Genomic DNA, 18,136 nt, shown 5'->3' on the forward strand with positions numbered 1-18,136 from the left:
TTATTTTTTCTTTATTTTCCAATATATTTACAGTTTATTTTTATTAATTTTCATAAAGTTTAAATTATTTTATTGCAATATTAGGTTTATTTGCGTCGCATGCTCTAATATGCTCCAATATGTTCCTACAATAGCATTTACTCACTTCAACGAATTCGTTGGATTGCGATGCGAATCTAGTGAGTTTTGCAAGGAATTTTGACAGAATGAAGAAAGGATGAAAAGAGAAAGAAGTTTAGAAATGGTAATCGTGACAATCCAGTCAGAAATAATTTCTCGAAAAGACATTGTTTCGATGTCGCAAATAAAAGTTTTCGAAATTTCTATTGATTTTGACGGATTTTTGGCTCTAATTTCGATTAATTTTCGAGTTGGAAATAAAATCTTGATCTAGTCAACATACAAATATACTACTAGTGTCACTAATGCAATAAGTAAATTCGATAAGTAGTCTCATTAATAGCGTAATAGTGATGGAGAAAATTTCATTAAAGTTTTATTGAAATTTTATTGTGAAAATAGTATTATTGATTAGTATCATATTTCAGAGGATACACGATAAAATTATAATAAAAAAAAATTTATTTTATGAATTCGAAAACTAATTTTATGATGCACCTATGCGTGATGATTACCCATCCGAATCCGAACCTCCATTTATCATGCTTCATTTCTGTGATCGTACAGAAATTGTTCTTTCGAAGAATCATGAACATCTATAATGCTAATGGATATATAATTGTAACATATCTGTTCAAAGATGTTGTGAAAGAGGCGGACACATAAAAAAAATATAATTAATATTAAATATAGTAGTAATGTACAAATGATGATACCTATGATAATAACTTGTTTTTAATAATACTGTAAAATATTATTTTTATTAGCTGAAATAATCAATACTAATTGCTCTAAATTATATATATATGCATTTTTTACTCTAATAAATTTTTTACCAAATATTACAATTACTGGAAGTAGTTCTATGTTACGTCATATGTCGTCATATATTACGAGTAGTAACACTATTGGCTCAGCATTGACACTATTGCATATCAGTAGTAATAGTGACACTGTAGTAGCAGTGACACTAATAGTATTTTTATACTTTCAAATGATATTGGAAACTTGTATGATAGACCAACATTTAAATTTCATTAATTTAAAAATCGAGATCATTTCGATATCGATTCAAACTAAAATTAGTCTAGCTAGACTTTGATAGAGTTGATGATATTTTTCCTTGATTTCGCTCATTTATGATAAGAGATAGTTAGGTAATCAGCATTTATGATAAGAGATATTATTTCCCTAAAATTCCTCAATTTCTTACAAAAGTGATGTACTAGGATTATATTAAATAAATTAGGAAGTACAAATAAAAGTAATGCTATTCAGTAGGAGTAGATCAATAAAATAAGATACAAAGAATTACTATTATAGAAGAAAAGATGTAGATTTTATCGACAGTTGTAAAAAAAATGTTCCGATTCGTATAAAAAAATTTCACAATTTTCTAAAAAGTTATAAAATTATTTATAAATTCTGAAAAATTTTGAGAAAGCTTTTATGATTAGAGCAATATTGCAATTGTCGAAATGAAATCGAAAAAAATATCGATTCGACCTTTGAACGAAAATATTCAAAATATAAGATTACGTATCACATATTTATATCAAAAATATTAAAAATGTATCAAACTCTCATTGCACTCTTTACATACGTAATTTTTTATCACTCGAAAATGTTAAAATTTCGATGCGAGTTTCGAATCAACAACTTTTTCATCGTAATGACGTCGAAACGATGTCTTTTCGAGGAATTATTTCTAACTGGGAACGCTAGATAATTTACTTATTTCACGCATGCGCACTCCATTTTGGCCAACACTAACATCAAAGGTGCTGACAGAGAGTTGCGCTATTACATATACTGTGATCGCGTTCAGCAGATTCAACTGTTGCGGACATAAGTACACACAGTATGGATACTGAACTTTTTATATGGTTTTCAATTTTTAGTACGCATGCATCAATTTCCAACCAGGAATATGGCTGCCTTCAGCAAGTTGAAATTGCAAGTTAGGTTAGCTGGATCTTCTTCCCATAAAATATAATTAATCCTTTCGCCTACAATATTGTGTGAGACTCGTGGTAAGGAAATCGGATACCAAACATGAGTACGGGTGAGAGCCAGGATACGTCGTTCGTACTTAATTTTTTTTTAATTTGTAAGAGAAAAGTATGGCAAAGGGTTAATAAAATTAAGTTTTATTAAAAAATTAAATAAAATTTTTTCGGAAACGCTATATTGTGTAGACTGTTATATTTGTATACGATAAAGTATTCTCGTAATAAAGTGTGCGTGCGTGCGCGCGCGCGTGCGTGTGTGTGTGTGTAACGAAAGATGAGTCATTCAATAAATAATCTTAATTTCCTCAAAAATCAAGGAGATCCTAACAGCACAAAGTCGAGTCTAAGGGTGCCATCCCATTAAGCACGGATTGGAATGACGGATCGGATTTCTCACTAGAATTGAGCATTTCGTTCCTGTTCCGTTCCGTAACAGTTTTCTCTATTCGTCCCATTCATTTACAATATTATAATAATTGCTTACTATATTATTACTTATGAAAAGAAGAGCATAAAAACCACCGCACAAGATATTGTTTGTGATATTTAATTATCATCACATTAATAAAACATGTGACGTATAAACAAAATGAATAGATTTATAAAAACTGGAAAAGATCCTTTGCGTAAAGAAGACCATTGTGGAATGGTTTATAAAATTAATTGTTTAAATTGTGAGTCTTCTTATGTTGGCCAAACAAAAAAGAAATTAAAAACTCGAATAAAAGAACATAGAGCTGACATGAGAAGATCCACTTCGGAGATGTCAGTAGTTTCTCGTCACCAGTTGAATGAGACGCATGAATTGGATTGAGATAATATCAGAATTTTAGACACAGAATAATCATTAATGAAAAGAAGAATCTCTGAAATGATATACATCAAAAGCCAAATAAGTGATATCAATAAGCAAAGTGACAAGGTTTGCCCGATGTTTATCTGCCTTTTCTTAAGAAAGATCTCTCTCACACTTAATAAATAATTCTAGAACAATTTAAACTTTTGACACATATATATAAATAGTGATAACATATATGATATGACAAATAATAACACGATGACAAATTTCCATCTGTGTAAAGGATGTACTTGAGATTCATCATTTTTTTTGCTGTAAAACAGGTAACGATTCTATTCTCATATTTCGACTAGAAAATATTAATGATAGGTTAATTTGTTAAATTAGAATCTGGAAATTCTTGTTCTACACATTTCGTAATATGCGTAATTGGCGCTATAACATTTTTGTACGAGGCACCTTCACATGATGAAAGAACACGTTTATACATACTTATATTATACAACTGTTGAATTTAATGTTAGCTATATGTAATTCTGCGTTTTAAGAATATTGTGAATTTACTGAAGATGGCCAGATTGTGGCCGAAACGTCTAATGTTTTATTAATGTAATGATAATTAAATATCACAAACAATATCTTGTGCGGTGATTTTTATGCTCTTCTTTTCATAAGTTTTGATTTATAAACCACGTTCGTTTTTATTATAATATATTAAATTGGAGACCTTATTCATTGAAGAGGCTCATAACCAAAATAAAGAAGAATTTTAACATGGCTGAAAATATAAAATCTTGAAACATGGATGAAAAAACAGTCTTATTAATTATATTTAAAAAACTACAAACGGTGAAAAATTTGGCGTGCTGTATCGATATTCGAGAGAGTGCGAAAGTTGTACTCAAGGTACATTGTTTTATTACAAAAACAAAAAAATATGAGAATGAAACGGAAATTCTGGATACGGCCAACGTTCACGCACGAAATGAGGCATTTACAAGGTGCAAGTGACAATTTGATTCTTGAGATGCAAATGTTTGATCGTGAAAAGTTCTTTAATTATTTTAAAATGACTCCAGAATTATTTGAAGGACTACTAAGGTTAATTGAATCACGGATTCAGAAAAAAAGAAGTTTGTTGAATCCAAATTTCACCTCGTACAAAATTGCAGTTGACTTTTCGCTGATTAGCATCCGGTGACAGTTTAGCATCTCATTCAGTTTAGCATATGCATTTCGTATTGCCCTCAATACAGCATCCAAAATCGTAAGAGAGAGTTGCACTGCATTGTGGGAGGTCTTGAAGGATACAGTTTTTCTGCAATCTGAAAATTAGCAAAATTGCATGATTGCAGCATTGCTGATGAATTCGAACAAATCTGTCAATTTTCAAACTGTGTTGGCTTTATAGATGAGAAGCACATTATCATTCAGGTATGTATCTGATATGAGTGTATATCAATTGCACATGAGCAAATTGTGCACAAGTCAATCATAGCGCTAAAAAAAAGTAAAAAAACTTCCTACGCAAAAGTCGCTGTGATTGATAGTGGGCAATTGTTACAGTGTGCAAGTGAACCATTCCCTCTGATATAATTTCATTTTTTATATTATACATTTTTTAACAAATATGACATTATTGAATTCTTATTAATTATAGGCACCACCGAATAGTGGTTCATTCTGCTATAATTATAAAAGTAGTTACAGTATAAACCTACTAGCTGTGAGTGATGCAAAATGTTGCTTCAACTTCGTGGACATTGGAGCAGAAGGAAGACGTAGCGATGCAAGTGTATTTGCTAGCAGTGCTTGACTATTAAATACAAATTTACTTCATTTGGATGGTAGCGGATTCAAATTTCCATATGTCTTACTAGAGGACGAGGCATTTCCACTAACATCTTATATGCAGCCATACTCTCGGAGTGGGAACTTAACTATGAAGAAAATTATGAAGAAAACTTATGAAGAAAATTTTTAATTACAGATTAAGTCAGGCACGGAGAACAGTCGAATGTGCGTTTGGGTTATTAGTGGATGACGAATTTTTCGTCGGCTAATTGTTGCTCGCATATCGATGAAATCCAAATTAATCGTTCAAGCTGCAACGGCCATACATAATTTTATAATGAAATGTGAATTTCAATCATGCCATCGGAAAGAATGTATTCTGTTTTAAGTGATAATGACCGAAATGTAATGTCAACTGGAATTGAAAATATACGTAATTGCAGTGTACGAAGGAACGTTGAGGCTGTACAAATTAGAGATGCCTTTGCTACGTATTTTGAAACTTCAAACCACTTGATTGGCAGTAGAAGAAAGCTCTAAACAATGAATATTAAATTTTTATATTATGTAATTATATATAATATCATATTATGTAATTATTTATGTTATGTATCACATCTGTGTTATTTAAAAAAATAGTCCCTCATAGAGAAACTCATTGGTAATTGTGCGTTAGATAAGTAGTTTACTGTGAAATTTTGCGATTAACTCTCAATCATTATAAGACAATAAAAAACCATATTTTTTTCTAATTATTAATAAATATAAGATCATATCTTAATGTTTTGAATTTGACATACACATTATAGTGTAACAACAAAACTTTTATTTCTATCAAATCCAAATATGAACTACTCGTCAGGTTTTATTGAAATAGAAATAAATATTGTAATAGAATAAATTTTATTTTTTATTATATAATGTATAACGTATTGGTGAAAAATTAAAGATAATAATAATACAAAAAATTATAATCTTTGAAGTTCCTTCTCCGCCAATTCTTCTGCCGTGTGAACGAGACGCAGCAGCTCTACTTGTATTCGCCTTCTTCGAAGATAGCTCAACTTACGCAGGATATCTCCCAACTGCTTCAGGAAACTGTCCACTGCATCCTTTTTTGGAGTATTTTCAGCAAGCAACTGTTGCAATATGTTGTCATGCAGTGTCTGCAAATCGATCATACTGTTTTCCTATAATACAAAAAATTCCATTTAATACAATTTTCCTACATTGTTAAACCAAGCTGATTGTGTCCATGAAAAACATAAGACAATTATAAGGAATATAAATAAAATACTAAAAAATAATATTAAAAATATAAAAAATATACTAAAAAAATATTAAAAAATTATAAAATATTATATAATTCTATAAAATGCTAAATACTACTATATAATAATAAAATACTAAAAAATATAAGAAAATGCACAATCTCAAAATATTAATTTCAGACTATTACAGTCTATGAAGAAAATCAATTATAATTATTTATTAAATATAAATATTTATTAAAAATCATGAAAAATATGGAAACATATCAGTTAATTATGGAAATCTATGAGATTATTGGTTATTCAAAATTAATTCACCTTTTTGTTTTTTTGTTAATCGTCTGCTATGAGCCGAATAGTTTGATGTTTCATAAATGTGCTACAATCTGTTGGAGAAGACACATTATATTGCTGAAATTCCGAATCATTCGAGCTTAATGCACTAGCTTCATCATGACATATGTTCCGTGATAGAGAACTTGTACTAAAATTAAACAATAAAGACGAATAAGAAAAATATACCATATTTTTCATATTCTAAAATCTATATTAGACAAGTTATTACGCACGGCATTTCCTGTACAGCCTTATATAGAAATTGCATTCTTAAATAGAAGCAGAAAGTACTTTTCTGTGGATGTCCCGCTTCCGCACCTGATCCGTTGCGTACATAATTTTTCATTTTTTTGCGAGCTTTTGTAACAGTTCCTCAAGTACATCCATCGAGATTTCATCCACGCTACGTTCTTAAAACCTAAAAATCCCTAGTTCAAATTATGAATTCAGCTTACAAATATAAAAGTACATTAGCCCATTTGCGAGTGCAGATTATTAACTATACCGTATTTATAGTCTACTGTATTTATAATCAGACCTTGTACTTAAAGCTTCCTTAAATTTATCTTTAGGTGCTCAGTAGTCAATGAAATAATTCTTAGAGTATCCGAAGATAAATTTAAGGAAGCCTTAAATATAAGGCCTAACTATGGGTTCGTATTCAGAATGTATTTCTAAAAATGTTCTATTTGCATCGTTCATTAGATAAAAAACAAAGATAGAATGACAAAAACACACGCTATACCTTTAGAAGCACATTTGATTTATGAATACATAAAATGAAGTAAAATATTTTATATTATCAAGATTATTAAAAACTTCATCTCATAACTCTTGTTGTATATAAGGGCTTCGCTTTTGAACTGGCAACTTTTGATTCCATAGACCTGATCTTTGCTCAACGGCATCAATGAGTATCTATCTCATCCATGAGGTCCATTGATTATGAAGTAAATGCATTACTATTCTCTGATGGTGGTGCATCCTGCGTACTTTTTCCTACTTGCTTTATTCCTGTTTATACAATATATAAATAAATATACTTACTGAATATATTTAATATTTGAAAGCTAATTGTGAAAATATTTTCTTGCAAATAAAATTACTCATTGTAGCACGGCCCTTCTCGTCAACAACGAGAATATGGATAAATTCATTGTAACTTTTGAAGCAGTATGAGCTTGAATCTCCGCACAGGATCCGTATATTATCCACCCACAATAACCGCATTTTATAGCCTGCAAATATGAATACATGTAACATGAATTGTATAATATTTGATGTCTGTAAAGAAAAAATTCATATATTGAAAATTATACAGTGAAAATCATATGAAAAAATGATATGATAAAACTACATCATGAAAAAATCCATATAATACGTTCAGATAATGTAGTTCAAACAATATAGGGTGTTTTCCATTTGATGACACAAGCGTCATTCTATCCTTGACATTCAGAGAATAACAAAGACAGAACGACACTTGTGTCGACTTGTGTTATCAAATGGAAAGCACCCAATGAAGAAAGTATTGCTACCTCAGCATTTGTCCATATGGTTTTTCACATAGATTTTTTTCAATAGATTTTAAGTGCATTTTGGGAGACACTATCAATACTGTGTCATCCTATCCTAGTTTTACGTCTAATAAACAACAGAGATAGAATGACAGAAGTAGCGTTTCCTCGAACGCACCATTTGTCAATTTCATGTTTTTTGATAAACAAACAAAATTTCCATGTAATCTATTAATATGCGAATATAATCCCATATGTTCTGGATAATAATAAATATCTATAAATAATAATAATTTATGTAATATGATAAATGATGAATATAATAAACAATGTGTATTTAAAATTATTATTACCGGCTCTTTTCCTAATTATTGGTATTCATCTTGGTAGAATTTTGACTTATTATTACGTGCTAAGTCCTAGTGACAACACATGCACATCACATAAACTGATACAAGTCGGAATAAAACAAAATATTCTGATGATATTCTTCCAACACAATGGCGTTTTAAAATTTGAGCGGACAGAAACACCCGCCAGATCCGTCCGGATTACAGGAAATTTAACGTTTCGATCGGGAGAAACAGCAGGATCAAGAATACACTAGAATTCCTTAGCAGAATCCGATCCGTTATTCCAATCCGTGCCTAATGGGACGGCACTCTAAGTCGACTCTGAGTCGACTATAGCTTTTAGACGTCTGAAAAATAGATGTTCGTAAGTCGATTTTAGACAACTTGGAGACGTCTTTAAGTCATACAATGTCCCATTTTAAAGATGACTATAAGTCGACTTTAAAATGGGATCAACTATTCTAGACTGTAGTCCGATTCATGCCCACAACATGAACAGCATCCTTGTTTAACTATAGTTAAATAATAAGGACGAAATGATTCCATATTTAAGTTTTGTGAGCGTAAATTGCACTAAGCGTTCTAAAGTCGATATTGGAAGGATACTGTACAAAGTCGACTCTAAAGGTTTGATTTAGCAAAGTTACAGACATATTAACGTTTGTGCAGTTAGGGGATATATTAAGGTTATTGATTCACATACATTGATTAGACATTATATAAATGATGTGATTTTAATATTGTATATTAACTCCTACACAGAACACATCATCCATTAGACATCTATATGACCTCTGTAACTCCATGCGACATCTATTTCCACATGGAAGTCACATAGATGTCTATTAGAAATCTACAATAGATGTTCATTAGAGATTTACGATATATGATTCACTAAAAATCTACGATGGACGTCCATTAGATAGACTAATATTTATATTTTATTACTAAATTAATATTTTCAACTGACTTCATAAATATATTTCACAAAAAAGTTAAAATACTATATATATGTATACATCATATTTCAATATATACATATACTACAGAAACTATTTAAAATTGATATAATAGCCAGACAATTCTAAATGAATAATAGAGCTCCAACAGACGTTGAAAGGATGTTGAAAGGACGTTGTATGGATCAATTGTAGATGTTTTAAAGAGCTCCATTAGAAATTTAAAAAATATTATACGATTCAAAAGTAGATGTTTTATAGAGCTCTGATAGATGTTTAAAAGACATTATATGGATTAAATATAGCTGTTTTATAGAGCTCCCGTAGATGATTAATAGGTGTATGGATCAACTGTAGACGTATATACGGGATCTACAATAGAAGTCGTAGTGATCGTAGAGTTTTAAATCGTAGAAAATTGACCAATCGTAATCTATTATTCTTCTCATGTTCGACTATAATTGATTAATTTTCTACGACTTAAGACTCTATGATCACTACTTCTATTGTATCTACAGTTCATCATCTACAGTTGATCCATACAACATCTATTAATCATCTACAGAAGCTCTATAAAATAGCTACATTTAATCCATATAATGTCTTTTAAATATCTATTAGAGCTCTATATATAACATCTACTTTTAAATCGTATAATGTTTTTTAAACTTCTAATGGAGCTCATTAAAACATCTATAATTGTCAACATGTACAATGTCTTTTCAACGTCTGTTGGAGCTCTATTATTCATCTATAGTTGATCATTTATCATCGTTTGAAATCTTAGACAAGCTCCCCAGCAAACGAGAATTGATTGGAATGGATTAAAATAGATTCAGATTTTCAAAAATACGGATTCATGAATGTTAAAATGAATCCTTTTCAATTCTGAATGCATTTTTATTCATTTATAGGAATTGCATAAAGCAAATGTCTATGCCTTTTCAATTCTGAATGCATTTTTATTCATTTATAGAAATTGCATAGATCATATCTCTATGCCTTTCAATCTAAAAATAATATTAGCATTTTCTGTGCATCGTGAATACTACTCAATTCAGAATTGTGAATAGAAAGTATAGTTTTTTTAATTCAGTTAAATTCAAAAATAATAGCAATTTCTGTGCAACGTGAATACTACTCAATTCAATATTCTGAATATGAAATACAATTTTTTAATCTAATTAAATAAAAAAAAATTTTTATTTAAAAATGGACCATAAATGCTACTTAAATTATTCAAAATTAGAAGTAGGAAGTTTTTTCGTTTTAATACAAGTTCAAAAAAGTTGTAATGTAAAAATAATTGAGCTATGTTCTTTTGTTTCTCTTTGATTAGAAGTAAAATGAATGTCGATGTGAACACTCGCAAACCAAGTCGATACAGCCCGAATTTAGACTAATCACGGCGCGTGACATCGGCCAAACGAGATTATCCGACACTTATTCAGTGTTGTTTCATAGTAATGTAAATTATGTATATTTTATTATATTTGTTAAATTATGATATTTTTATATCTATATAATTTCGTGCCTGGTTTAGCTGGTTGTAATTGAAGTAGAGAATGGATAACACATTTACCAATTGAAGAAGTGATGTAGCGGGTAACGTAGAAGACTTCATAATCCAGAGGTCCCAGGTTCGAATCCCACTAAGGGTGCGTTTTTTAATATCAATTTGAAGTAGTTAATTTCAGGTATAATTATTATAAATGTCTTAGGAATAAAATTTGTAATCCTTAAATATGAAAGTTATGTCAAATATAATTATTATAAATGTCTCAGGAATAAAATTTGTAACCCATTTTTAAATATGAATGTTTTTTGAACATTAAACTAGTCTCAGCTCGGATCCAATTCATTTCAATCCATTCAATCCATTTTCATGTTTAAAGTACGCATTAAAAAAATTTTAATCCATTTTAATCCATTCTCGTTTGTTGGGTCTGTGAAACATCTACAATTGATCCATATAACGTCTATTAGATATTTTTTAATACGAATGGAAGTCTTATCGATATATAAAATGTGGAACTCTGGATTTCTAATGGACATTCACTGGAAGTTTTGAGGCCGTCTAATGAAGGTTTCGAATCTCCATGATGGATGTTTAATGGACGTCTAATAGATTTCTGTTCTGTGTGGCTATCTTTCTCATTTAGAAAAAACTTTATTATTAACATAATATATGGTCTGTATATATAATATAATATACAGATCATAACGACTCTCTAACGACTTCGTCTCTAACGACTTCATCTCTCTTACTTTTTCACGTTCCAAATTTGTTCAACTCGAGTAACATATGTGTTCTGACTTATTCTTTCCCCCACTACTCCGGGTTCTTTAGAATTGGCAGAATCGAATTTTGGAACGCACCCCTGTACGTACTTATACTGTGGAGCAGATCCGTAAACGTTCGCTGCTATTGATGTATTCTTTTAGATCATCCAATAGCAGCGAGTGCTCAATTTGCTCCGCAATAGTCGAATCTGTTGAACGCGTTGTTATACTGTGCTTTCATGGAATTGAACAGTATCTATTATTTATATAAAAATTGTTACAATTAACTGTTACATTGAATAATAACAACTATAATATTAGTATAACTTCGGAAGTTTTTAAGGATATTGGAGGATATTCAGGTAAGTTATTATATTGTTCAGGTCACGCATTTATATTCGAATATTGAGGTTGATCTTATAAAATATTCTGTAATTCTAATGCCTATTTCCATCAACATAGATTAACTTTAATCTCGGTTTTAATTCTAAAGATTAGAAAAAGATGAAGAGTAAGTTGAACCAAGATTAAAGTTCTACATTGATGAAAACGGGTATTAATTCTCTTAACGATATACGACGGTAACCATATCGTTATCATTGTCATTGCGCAGGTTTTACTACACAGAAAAAAGACACAATAATAATATAACGACACCGATTTTACTTATTAGCTTATTTAAATTTTATCCTTTGTATTTTTATTTGAAGCATGGTATTTTTATTAGTATTGAATTTTTTAACAATAGTTTAACAAATGATAGTAATGATAGTATCGAAGTATTATAGGTATTGTGAAAATAAATCATAGTTTATTTCTACAAAAAAGGAAGTATATTGGCCACTTGCAAAATCACAAGATAAATATGAAAAATTATTAAAACGAGGGGAGTTGTCAACAGATAAATGGATGTTGTATCGAATTAAAAAAATATTTTTTGAGACTGGTAAGCAACATTACTTAAGTATGTTCATAAAAAATTGTATTAATGATTAGGAATTTTTAATATTTAATTATCTATAATTTTTACATACGCAAAACTAGTATTAATCATACTTAATTTTTTTAAAGCCAATATTTTTATATATTTATTTATTTTACTGTTTGCAGATAATTTCAAAAAAACTCAAAGTAAAATAAAACGATGTTCATATTTGTTTGTAACTTCTGAAATTAAATAACTTTCTGAAAAAAGACAACGCAGTAAACCAAACAGATATAAAGTCAATGACTCATCGGATGAGGAAAATGAATCATTATCGAAATTGAAAGCTCCTCTTAGACTTAATATATCTACAAATGATAATACTGACAATGAGAGTAAGTGAAAAGCAACACTCGATATTTATACGATTAGTATACTGTTATAAGGGTGCATCATTCATCTTGAGCAGGTAGAGCGGACTAAACTGAGTCGAAAAATCATTTACCATTTTGCAATGCTCGCAATAGTTAACAAATTGTATAGTAACACTGGATCATGCAGTGTTTAGTACGGCTGTTCACACACGGATTTTCGGAGATGGCACAAATTTTTCTGTACGATCCGTACTCGCTCAAGTTACTAGCATAACCAGTATCGTCGGATAGTACTTCTTCGTCAGATGAAGGTAGGTTACTGACTGATTTAGTTTGTTCACGTTGACAATTAAATTCAATATATGTGATTATGCCCACTCGCTGTCGCATTCTTGGACTTGAACTTTTCGAGCGATGTCAACGTGTGTTCGATGACGCGCTGCGCAATGTGGCTCATATTACTCGCGCAAATCGGTGCATCGGTATATCTCAATGTTCTTAGTGTTTATACTCTTAACACATTTGTCATTCGTCGCAAATTTCGTGGAACACGGTGTTCACACTACCGTGTCTTTCTATAGCGTCTCACACATGTTCGAACACTATTTTTCTCGCGTCTTCCTCCACGGCTCGATGTGATTAGAATTTACACTCCGCCTATCAGAACACGATTCTCAAACGCGGCATCAATCTCTCGCCTTTCGTTGCCACACGCGTACTCGCCACTAATGTATACGAAACGTCGCTCCAATTGCGTTTTTGTATTCGCACGATCCTCGCTACTACGGATCGTCTGTGTTCAATGGCGAGGCACGGACGCTTGACACGACAGAGCTGCTCGATATATTCATCGCATCGTTGCATGTGAAACACTCCATTAAAATAGCAACCTGGTCGCACTCTTCCAGCAGTTCGCATTCCACTCGCTCGTTATTTTCCATGTTTCTTTTTTTAATCTTTAGATCACATTGCACTCTTCACGGAGCACTTGCACGTGATTCGTCCACACGTGTTGCACTGCCGCGATATATCTAGAACAGTGCTCGGAAGCAGTGATGCGAATTCCGGGCCGCTTGCAGCACGCGATCAGCGCCACCGTTCGGCGGCCTGGCGCAACCGGTAGCAACACAAGCATGAGCCCGTGTCCGTGTGACTTCGTTAGTTAGAAGCGTGCCTACTATTATCGCTCTGTCCTTTTTGCACTACGTTCTTATTGCTTGCCTTGTCGGCACACTGAGAACGAGAGAGAACATTGTTTCACTCAAGCGAGCGTCGAGCAACCGAAATATGCTTTCTCGGCTTCTCGGCTCTCGACGTCAGGCGTGTATCAGGAGACATGGAGGCATGGGAACATTCTAAATAACATAAGTTTTAATAAATTGTAATAAATTGTAATATACCCCTCCCAGAATATTCTAAATCGTGTCAAAACGCGATAATTGACAGGAGATTAATTGTTTATGATTTTCCATTCGTATTATGTACTACGGTCATAAATTCGATCCGCAAGAAATTGGCGTGGTCGAGCGCGTAAGGTGTGAGATCGGAAATAAGTACTATAATTAGTAGTAAACATATGTATTAGATCAAGTATATTTTCATATAATTTTTGAAATTATTGCTCGTATGTGTAATTTTGAAGCAATAGTTGTAGGAAAAACCCGATTCGCTTTTCAATAGGCAAATAAAAAATTATTTTAAAATTACACAACATATGAAGGCTTTCAATTGTACACTACAAAATTATATTGGTATCACCTTTATTTATAATATATTATTAATAATCTCGTTTTCAAAATTTTGTTCATTAACAGAATTTTAAATGCGGATGTGATGGTTAGAAAGAAACATTTTATACAAAATATTGATCGACAAAGCGTATTTGTCATAAACGCAACATCATTAAACATGTTTTTTTTAACAATAGAAGTCAAAACGTGGTTAAACTTAAACAATGTGATTGAAAAGACATACACCACGAGCGCAAGATGTTAGTAGCGAAATATTTATATTTTAATAGATTACCATAGAATAAAAACAATACAATAAAATAGACCTCATATATCAGGCTATCTTCAGTATTACAAAATTAATGTGTGTTATAACTTTCATACATGTTGAAAACACCTAATTTCGAATAAATTTTATTCACGTTATAATAATGAGATAAAATATTTTTCACGCTCAATTACAATTATATTTTCGAAGAGCTTGACGCTCAGGTTATAAATTTTTTTAGTCCATAAAATCATGTCAAATACTCCAGATGTCAATTGTCGTTTTTTTGTCACAACAGTTAGTCGAACTTATTGAAACACATAATTTCCAGATTCTATTAAATGTGAAATTTATTGATAATATTAATAGCGCTTCAATTAAAAAATTAATATAACTGTGATATATATATATATATATATATAAATTATAATACCTGTGTTAACAATAAGTTCAGTTATGGAATCCAAGATTTGGAAAACTATATTGAACTGCTCAAGAATCGAAAACAAAATATCTAACTCTAATCATGAAAGATGGTTTATATACAATTTTGTTTATTTATGAAGATTATTTCTGACGTTAGTCTCTTTTGAAAGAATGATTCTATATCTAATATCTGAATATCATCCCAATTAAATTTATGACAATATTCAAATTGATGTTGTGAGACCACATTGTGAGCGCTATTTAATTTTTTAATGTTAGTTTTATGTTTATTTATTCCAGCTTTAACTTTCCTTTTAGTTTGGTCCACGTAAGAGAGATGTTTTTTTTATATGAATCTTTCATCGATTAAATCGAACACCATACATGTCGAATCATTATTTTTCCTACAATTTTTGATTTTAAGGTACACGAATAATTGCACTTATTATATATAAATATAACAAGAAAATATATTGACCTTATACAGATGATTAATTAAACTACTTGTATCACGAAAATATATTAAGAGGAAAAAAGGAAAAAAGGGATTTTCGCGTGAGACTACCAGCGTACTGTCCGCGCATTTTATTTTTTCCGTTGAGCAACAGTATGTTATTTAAAATAAATAAGATGAAACTACAATATTTTTAAAATAATTTACTTTATAAGTTATGGTATAATTAAAAGTGTTACAATTAATTTCATTATAACATAACATCTTAAATTAAAAGACGTACATATTGGCCGAGAGTGGATACTTTCACATTCACAAATTTGAATGTTGCGTAATTCATAGAAGTATGCACTATAATAATATCTAATACATCTCACTTTATTCCGATTAATGTTTAAAATATATAGGAAAGTAGAGAAGGAGAGTGATTATTTTGATAATAATATCGCACGTTGCATCGAAAACTCGAGATTCTTAAGAATACGAAAACACGAGAGCGTTCATCGTGTGGATTCTATATTGCACTAGTAAACGTCAAACTCATTTAATCGATGTGGCTGAGTAAATAAAATGCGCGGACAGTACGCTGGTAGTACTCACGCGAAAATCCCTTTTTTCCTTTTTTCCTCTTAATATATTTTCGTGATACAAGTAGTTTAATTAATCATCTGTATAAGGTCAATATATTTTCTTGTTATATTTATATATAATAAGTGCAATTATTCGTGTACCTTAAAATCAAAAATTGTAGGAAAAATAATGATTCGACATGTATGGTGTTCGATTTAATCGATGAAAGATTCATATAAAAAAAAACATCTCTCTTACGTGGACCAAACTAAAAGGAAAGTTAAAGCTGGAATAAATAAACATAAAACTAACATTAAAAAATTAAATAGCGCTCACAATGTGGTCTCACAACATCAATTTGAATATTGTCATAAATTTAATTGGGATGATATTCAGATATTAGATATAGAATCATTCTTTCAAAAGAGACTAACGTCAGAAATAATCTTCATAAATAAACAAAATTGTATATAAACCATCTTTCATGATTAGAGTTAGATATTTTGTTTTCGATTCTTGAGCAGTTCAATATAGTTTTCCAAATCTTGGATTCCATAACTGAACTTATTGTTAACACAGGTATTATAATTTATATATATATATATATATATATCACAGTTATATTAATTTTTTTAATTGAAGCGCTATTAATATTATCAATAAATTTCACATTTAATAGAATCTGGAAATTATGTGTTTCAATAAGTTCGACTAACTGTTGTGACAAAAAAACGACAATTGACATCTGGAGTATTTGACATGATTTTATGGACTAAAAAAATTTATAACCTGAGCGTCAAGCTCTTCGAAAATATAATTGTAATTGAGCGTGAAAAATATTTTATCTCATTATTATAACGTGAATAAAATTTATTCGAAATTAGGTGTTTTCAACATGTATGAAAGTTATAACACACATTAATTTTGTAATACTGAAGATAGCCTGATATATGAGGTCTATTTATTGTATTGTTTTTATTCTATGGTAATCTATTAAAATATAAATATTTCGCTACTAACATCTTGCGCTCGTGGTGTATGTCTTTTCAATCACATTGTTTAAGTTTAACCACGTTTTGACTTCTATTGTTAAAAAAAACATGTTTAATGATGTTGCGTTTATGACAAATACGCTTTGTCGATCAATATTTTGTATAAAATGTTTCTTTCTAACCATCACATCCGCATTTAAAATTCTGTTAATGAACAAAATTTTGAAAACGAGATTATTAATAATATATTATAAATAAAGGTGATACCAATATAATTTTGTAGTGTACAATTGAAAGCCTTCATATGTTGTGTAATTTTAAAATAATTTTTTATTTGCCTATTGAAAAGCGAATCGGGTTTTTCCTACAACTATTGCTTCAAAATTACACATACGAGCAATAATTTCAAAAATTATATGAAAATATACTTGATCTAATACATATGTTTACTACTAATTATAGTACTTATTTCCGATCTCACACCTTACGCGCTCGACCACGCCAATTTCTTGCGGATCGAATTTATGACCGTAGTACATAATACGAATGGAAAATCATAAACAATTAAGGGGATGCTGGAGCGAAGGCCGAACTTGATCAAGGTCGATATTACAGGTTTTCATTTCCAATGTATAATCTGCTTACGCCCTCTGAAGTTAATATGATCATGCAGGAAATTCGATCGATTAATTATCGATATTTTTATTCCGTTTCCTACATTACCATCTTAACAGGGACGTGTATTAGGATCGGTCCCACAATATAAGATTTATTTTGGAAAATTTTCCAATTTTAGAATTGAAAAAAAAATAAACATAATTGAAGTTAATCTTATATTTGTAGAATCGGACCTTAGAAATTTAGTTGCATTATATACATATTTAGTTGTATTATATACACATGCAATGTAGGCCGTGTTCTAATATATATCACCAGTACTAAAAGTCTGTAAT

The 18,136-nt window shown here is 30.4% G+C and overlaps 3 pseudogenes across 3 annotated transcripts in view; 2 read left to right on the plus strand and 1 right to left on the minus strand.

Annotated features, from left to right (window-relative positions):
- Positions 1–5,693, plus strand: LOC147907988 (uncharacterized; annotated as a pseudogene). The gene is made up of 2 exons (XR_015546817.1): positions 1–4,365; positions 4,592–5,693. The product of XR_015546817.1 is annotated as an uncharacterized LOC147907988 (transcript).
- Positions 5,610–13,016, minus strand: LOC105143024 (uncharacterized; annotated as a pseudogene). Its single transcript, XR_015546819.1, has 8 exons — positions 12,875–13,016; positions 8,203–8,549; positions 8,028–8,126; positions 7,439–7,570; positions 7,141–7,346; positions 6,566–6,755; positions 6,315–6,480; positions 5,610–5,915 (listed from the first exon to the last, which is right to left on the minus strand). The product of XR_015546819.1 is annotated as an uncharacterized LOC105143024 (transcript).
- Positions 11,264–18,136, plus strand: part of LOC105143026 (uncharacterized) — a 19,719-nt pseudogene continuing 12,846 nt past the window's right edge. Inside the window, exons 1-5 of the transcript XR_015546633.1 lie at positions 11,264–11,269; positions 11,780–11,806; positions 12,273–12,390; positions 12,555–12,764; positions 12,839–13,054. The product of XR_015546633.1 is annotated as an uncharacterized LOC105143026 (transcript). The remainder of the gene's footprint in view (positions 11,270–11,779; positions 11,807–12,272; positions 12,391–12,554; positions 12,765–12,838; positions 13,055–18,136) is intronic.

Source organism: Acromyrmex echinatior, chromosome 11, assembly GCF_024713525.1.
Source record: "Acromyrmex echinatior isolate Ae372 chromosome 11, ASM2471352v2, whole genome shotgun sequence".
NCBI lineage: Eukaryota > Metazoa > Arthropoda > Insecta > Hymenoptera > Formicidae > Acromyrmex > Acromyrmex echinatior.